The sequence below is a fragment of the Stigmatopora argus genome, chromosome 21, assembly GCF_051989625.1.
Source record: "Stigmatopora argus isolate UIUO_Sarg chromosome 21, RoL_Sarg_1.0, whole genome shotgun sequence".
NCBI classification, from domain to species: Eukaryota; Metazoa; Chordata; class Actinopteri; order Syngnathiformes; family Syngnathidae; genus Stigmatopora; species Stigmatopora argus.
In genome coordinates, this window is record NC_135407.1 from 6,466,317 (window position 1) to 6,474,259 (window position 7,943).

Genomic DNA, 7,943 nt, shown 5'->3' on the forward strand with positions numbered 1-7,943 from the left:
GTTTGGGATCTTCTCGGGCTGGACCAGATGGGGTACTCAGTTTTTTGTGATGTTCCTCTTGGGGCAAGACAAATCAAGCCAAGTGGAGTTTATCACTAGCCGATACTAATGCCGTATTAAAGTCATGTTTAGAGTATCTATTTGCATTCAAAGAATAAAAGGTTTCAGCCACGCATCTAAAAAAATCAACAAAATCAGTATATATATATATTCAGGGGGGATTATTAAAATATGTGTAGGATACTGTTTTGAGCAAGCATTCTCAAAAGAACCATCATATGTGAATTGGGTAAAAAGATTGATTTGAGAACAAATGAAGCTCATTTTTTTGCAATTCCTTGTAAAAACAGACACAGGCCATTATTTTCTTTAGGATTATAAACTGTGTCCTAACACCAAAGTTAAACCAATCAAGTCCAGTCCAAACGCATCAAGGAGCAGCTTTTAAAAAGCCATTTATTACAACAAGGCCCTGAAAATGGAACGCGCTTTACTAGATGGTGACTAACCAAGCAGAAAGCAAATATCTTAAATCAGATGACATCAATTCCCAATTAAGAAAACATCACGGGCAGCAGCCAGTAGCTTCAAACCCAACGTAATCCGACAGCTAGCCAAGAATAAAAAGCCATTTTTTTCAGCGAACACCCAGATTCCGGAGCGTGACCGAAAAGGCTTCAGATTGTTAAAGGAGGTGAGGCGACCGACACATACGACGCGGCGACTGCCAATCCGGGCCAAAACTTTCCCTTATGGAGCGCAACAAGAGTCATTAAGAGATGTAATGGATTAGCCACGGATGGAGTGAAGGGAGACGGAGCACGGGGGTAAAAAGAGACAAACCCAGATCGAAATGATGGAGATTGGCAGATGAGTCAAATGGATTGGACAGAGCGCTCTACGGATGAGGGGAGCCCAATCCTCACAGCCGCAATGCCAGATAATGGAAAGCCATTACGGATTAAAAACAAGATTTTCCCTCATTCCGGCCTTGAAAATGTGCCTGATACCATTGGTTAATACCGTCAAAAAAAGAAAAAAAGAAAAAGGACAGCCCTATTAAAGTCATTTTATGTTTTTTTTTTATCCGTTTCTACTTCTGCGCTTGCTGTACTTTTCACCGATGTTTATTCACTTCCTCCCCGTCTCGTGTTACCCAAGGAGACAAACAGGATGTCTGTGGGAGGACAAATGAGGGGGGGATAAATATGACGAGGAAGTTTGTGTCTGAGCCAATCCGTGTGTGTGTGTTTTAATCCCAGGAAGGACTTCCTCTGAGTGAGAACGGCTTGGGAGTTCTGTGGGAGTTGAAGACGGGGCAGGAAAAAGCAGAGGATGACGGAAAATAAAAGGGGCTGAGAGACGGAGAGGTGTAAGAATGATGAGGAACTATTAAATCCCACTTCTTACACACGCACTGGGAAGGAAACCTCCCACTGAGAGGGCTCGCACAAGAACTGCGGTCGTATAACGGCGTCACTGGGAGTCCGCGGTGAGGATTAGACCCCCTCAGACGCGGCGGGGTGACTAAAGCTACGGTAAAGCGTCGAGTCAACGTTTTGAAGCATCTGTCTTATCGGAGGGATGAATCCATTGATTTTAATTGGGATAAAGTGTCAGGTTTTGACCTCTCGAGTACTCGTGTTTGGATAGGAGTCAAACATTTTATCAAAAAAATTAAAAAAAGACTTAAGCTGCCTGGAAACGGAAATTATAATGGATCACCGTATTTGCCGGACTATAATGTATCTTTTACTTTTGTGTATTCTTTGGCTGGTGCGACCATTAGCATCCATAAATGCAATGACATTTCCTTTTTTTCTTAAAATTTGAATGGCGCTTACAATTTGTAAAGGTTAACCTTGCTTCCTAAACATTAAAGGATTGGCTTAAACCCTTTTTTTGGTCCAAGTCTCAACAAGGGAAAAACATTTATGGGCAGTGAGAGATTTAAAAGGAGTAAAACGCCCACCCGCCATCCAACAGCCGTTCAATGTTAAGGTAAAACCTTGATTTTACATCTTTATATTACAGTAGTAAATCTATTTTAACCCCCTGTATGACAGTGAATACCGCCTGTCCAAATATAATATCCTCTTTATGACTAGCCAGGGTACCATGACAATCATTGTGAAACTTTGAAGTGACTTTTTACGTATGGCTTTTAAAACCCTATCAAAGCGCATGTGAGGTTATCGTTATACGACGGCGTGTCATGCTGCACTCGACCTGGAGCTTTTTGGAGGGGCTTATGTAACTTGCAGGAACCACAACTTAGCCTGTAATTAGACTTGGGGGGAAAAGTCTGGCTGGTAAAAAATGGAGGAACTTCTATCCTCCACTCCCTGGTTGCCTCAAGGCCATGTGTCGGGGGAGAGAGAGAGTTTTTTTGGCTACACGAGGCACTAGCGTACGACTGCTTACTCATCATCACTGGGCTGGCCACATCTGAGGAGACTCACACGCAACATATTTTGTCTGCCGGCCAAATGTGCGGCGAAAGATCAGGGCCCACCTCCCCAGATGACTACGTACCGCCGACATTAATTCACCTCCTGAGCCGTAAATCATGACCGAGTTTGATTGTTGTTTTGGCGGTACAGTCAACGGTTTCAGCGTCTTCGCCTTGTACTGTATTGCTTTCGTCAGAAGACATTTTAAGGTCGAGTTAAGCGTGCTGCTATCGATATTTTAAACATTCATTTGGGTTTCATGTGTGGTGGGAGTGGAATTGTGCCAGATTATATGTATTGTTTAATATAATGTAATATTGTATTATCGGTATAAAGGTCCAGGGTGAAGCAAATAAGTCAATATAAATAATAAAATTGATTTAAATTTGTTTTTAACATAAAAATTATATTTTAAAATATATTTAGTCTTTACTTGACAAAAATGATTAAAATATTTTTTAATGAATGGCTTTAGGAAAAAAAAGTTTTTTTTAAATTGAATTGTAAATAACCCTATGTAGGGTTCCCCCTTCTTTTTTATTTCAGAAAAAAAATATAATATAAATATTTAATGTTTCCCCCTTTTTTTTTAAATTGAAAAAAACATCCAAAATTCTGCAAAATTTCCTTTTAGGAAAAAAAGTTTTTTTTTTTTTATTGAATTGTAAATAACCCTATGTAGGGTTCCCCCTTCTTTTTTATTTAAGAAAAAATAATATAATCTAAATATTTAATGTTTCCCCCTTTTTTTAAATTGAAAAAAAAAACACAAATTCAACAAAATTTCCTAGCCAAGAAGCTAAAAAAATATATATATTTGGAAAAATCTTAACCTCTATGAATGATCTATAGACTATCAGAAATGACTCTAAGTCATCAGATTTGCCGCCACCAGTCAGTAAAAAGCTGTGAAAATGCTCATTTGAAAGCAACTCTCATAAAACATCTTGAAGGTTTCCAAAGATTTATCGGTAAAAGCTTCATCCTTTTACAAGAAACAATTATGTGTTTGTGAATGACAGTTTTTCACCTATGGAGACGAGCCCACTTAAGCAAGGTCAAACGCAATTCATCACCGTGCCAATTTTCCCTGAACATATCAAATTGTTGTCTTTTCCACTCAGGACAGTAATGTGCACTTTGGAAATTGCAAGCAACGCCTTTGACTGCTGACAACAGCTAATTGTAAATGTCACACTTAGTCATGTGTGTCTCGCCAAGGCGCACAATTAAAACTTTTTGAATGCCAGGACGGCTCCTATAGTCGTAAATACGCCGTGGATCGGAAAAAGTGGGGACTGCACCATAAAAGACGTGTAAAGTGGAATAGATTTTTTAAAAAAAACTACCGATATAACATGGTACATCTGAACTCATGTTAACGTTGGTCTTTTTCGCAAGTATGTGTATCATTAAAATGATTTTATGGCTGCTCTTACCTATACATATTGCTCCTAAGAGTAACATTTAATTTTATGGTCAAGTTCGACATTATTGTTAGTGGTGTCAAGATAAGGAAATGGAGTGGGACACCAAATAATGAGTTTCTGTGAGGCTTTTTGTCCTAATTTTCGCAGATAGCGTTTGCATGTGCGTGTTTGTGTGTCACACCGTGATTTGCTTTCTCTCATGTCTGTGATTACAGGTTGTCAGCCATGCTTTTACGGGAGCTGAAAGCTAATTTCACTCTTTAACATGGTTAAGACTTGATGACAAAATTGTCAAACCCCCCCCTCCCCACACACGTCCAGCGCACACATGTCCAGACACACACTTTCTTCAGCACCCAAGGGTAGAGTCGACATACTGGCATATACACACACACAAGCGCACACTGATGGACAATCAAATCAAGTGTCATGTCTATTAGAGTTGACTAATCAACAAGGCCTACATATTATTCTGTCACGAGCCGCGCAAGAGCATTGCGGCTAATTTGCGCCTATAACGTTGCATCCAATTATTCTTGCATACATTGCCGGGCACATGGCGTTTAATGAGCCGAGCTAATTAAATATGGAAATGAATGGGATTCAAAGGAAATAGGGAAAAGCACAGTCCTGATGCATCTGAAGGAGCTGCTAAAAGCCATTTATTACATTAGGGACGAAAAGAGAAACACGCTTTCCTCACAGGAGACTATTAACAAACAAGAAGATTAGCCAGTTCCCAAACACCAGCGACTATTGACCGTGTTATTCTTTTTAAACTACATCATACAATACCAAATTATGACTGACAGACAATGTTGATTGGTAGTGCAATTGGAATACAGACGTTAGCCAAAGAACGGATTTTAGATATATAAGCAACAGCAGCATTTAAGGGTGCGCTTCGGTGATTGCCCTCGTCTAATATGAAACAAAAACGATATTTTTTAAAATGAAGCCTTGAGCTCAGCGGTATGGACGCACGCACATCTTGAGGGTCTTTGCAAAGGTCGAGCACCGCCCGTATAAAAAGGGTCAGACAAGCTGACTCCTTCCCCCGAATAAACACACGACTCTGCGGGACACCGGCAAACCAGAAAGGGGGTGCATAAGCTCTAAGCAACAACGGCTGCGGGAAGGCTCAAGGGTTGAGTTCAATTGCAAGCCCCTCCTCTTCCATGTAGGACACTTACAGGTAACCTTTCTCATTGAATAAAGCAGCTCCTCTCTTGTCCTTTGGCGACACAAAAAAACAAAAAAACCCAAAGCATCTGTTTAACCGTCGACCCCGGTCGGCTCTCCCACATCTCGCTCTTTTCTACGCTTTGGAATAAAGAGGTTAAACAAATTTAGTGAGTCGGCACGGGACTCTCCCATTAAATTGACCTCATCCTTCTTTCCGTTCTCATCCCTCCCACCCCGTTTGCCGTTTGTCTTTATTTATATCCCCCCCTTACGCCCCAGCTCAATCCCCTCCGGGTCTCCAGTCTTTGACCCCCATTGGATCTGAGGTTTTGGCTGCAGAAGGGCACACACCGAAGAAAAGTGTGCTGTTACGAAGGCATGCAAAATCCTTGACTTGAAAAATGTCAGCTTCAATCTCAAACAACCTTTCATTAGACTTGTACTCATCCCAAAGTGTATTTTTAGACCACCTCACCGACAGACTTAGCGAAAAATATCATAACGTGTTATCTTCATAGATCAAGCAAGAGGACGACGCTACGCCTTTCAACCTGATAACGCACAATGCTATATATGCTAATGAGGCATCTAATACGAATTTCTAATTAATGCTATGTAAATGAGCCGGCACTATTATGATACAGGTTGGAGGCGAGATGAACGCGGGTTTTCAACGTCCTCGAGCGAGCTTGACGTGCGACTCTGGCCCTCACACACAAACTCTTACATACACACACAGGAAATCAATTTGGTTAATTGTCAAATATGCAAAAGATGTAAATTAAAGTCATGCTTTAGCTTGACCCGGCACATCGCTGTCCTCTGGAGCGCCCACGAACACACCACACACACGCCAAACATACACACCCACCCACCCACACTCCTCTTATCTCATCAGCCTTTTAATGCCGTTGGTATTCAGTGTTCTGTCCTCTGACACAATGCATGCCACTAATTACCAATTCCCATGATAAGAGCGCTACCCATAGAATTCCGGCTGGCAGATGAAGGGTGTGCAACCCAGCACACCTCCATTGAACCTTCTGATTACACACGACGGAAAATTGGCTTTTCAATCAAAACAGCGAGCGGCCGCTTTTAATCCGACCGTGGTCAGCTCGCGACAGCTACGTGTAAAAGCAGCTGGCAGGCCAGTTCATGGCACGAGACCATTTCCCGACACAATCCTTCACGAACGGCGATACCGAAATCGTTCTCGTCCGACTCGCAGCTGCAAAATGTCATTATCGATCCGCCGAAGCAAAGTCATGTCCGTCGGACTACGACTTGAAGGCAGAATGCTCGGAGAGTGTCACACAAAAGATGTTGTTTTCCTTTTCCCGACTTCCTTTCTCCGCGCCGTGAAAGTTAATTGAATTTGTATGCTAATGAAGGCCGCGCATAGCTAACGAGCTCGGTGTGCGACCCATTAACATGTTGAATGATTGTTATGCCCGGAGCAAAAATCACCTATAGGAGAGCCAAACACAAAGACAAAGCAGCAATCTGAATACATTACGGCCCATTTGCATGTTCACCTACATTAGCGTGCATTTGCCACGCGTGCGGAAATCGTTAAGAATCTTCCAGGGATAAAGAAATAAATGAAATCAAGTAGTGACGGGACATGGTCATTCAGAAAGGGGAGATTTCTATCGTGCTCGCTGCCATGCCATTGAGCGTTTTAGCTCAATGAGTTCTCGCCTGGTGGATGACGAGGCGCTGGTGTTATTCACTCGCTCTGCCCCTCATCACCATGACAATGTGTGAAGCACAGTGAGACCACTCGCCTATTATAATGACAAAACAGCTCTTTAAATAACCGTGTCGTGGGGGGGGGAGAGAAAAACAATATTATTTTTGCGCCGCCGCTCAGAGAGGATGCCGTCTGTCTGGTACTGGGACTCTACTTGCTTTTATTTTCCATTTCCTTCATTCTAACTCACTATGTACGATAAACTGTTTTACATCACGCCCCCTAGTGTTCAGACTCATCAGATCAAGTAAGCAAAATACCTTACGCGTATCGCAAGTCATCTGAATTTCCTATTCGTCAACGTAAACGCATTCAACAGCACTCATGGCGGTGGTTAGTGTCACGGGGGCGCTGGGGCCTATCCCGGATAACTACGGACAGTAAGCGACGTACACCCCAAATCAATAACCAGCCAATCGCAGGGAAGAAAGAGATGAATACCTCGTCAAAGTCATACCAATCAACTATGCATGTTTCGGGGAGAAACCAGGGTACCCGGAGAAAACCCACACTGGCACAGGGAGAACATGCAAACCCCATAGAGGAAGGTCGGAATACACTGGGGATTGAACCCTTGATCTCAGAACTGTAAGGCGGACATTAGGGTAGGTTAGATTAGGTTAGAAATTTCTTGGTTGCATTAGCAAGACACAAGACACAAGACATTGTAGACCTAGGTAAAAAAAACTGGAGCCACACGGGAAGTCCACAAGGTGGGGACCTTCTAACCACTAGTTACGTAAGTACACATGTAACATGATATCTCGACACTTAATACGTACAGATAGTGGAGATAGACGCCTTTTTACGGGATTGTGAATCCCTGTCCAGAAAAACTAGAAGACCGAGGTTACCCGAGAGAAATCCTGACTCAGCCAACCTCTGTTCGACTTCATTACAAGCGTTTCCTGGTGTATCTTAATACTTTTGTTCATGTACTATGGCCAGACAGTAAGGAAAGTAAGTAGCGATTCAGTCTAGACGCATTCGGTCTGCTGGGGTTTTATTCATATTGTGTTATTACTTCAGACAAAGACAAGCTTAGTTCTGGCACCGAGTGTTCGCGCACACTTCAAAGAGAACGCGAAGGACATGGAAAAGTTCAAAAGAACCTGAATG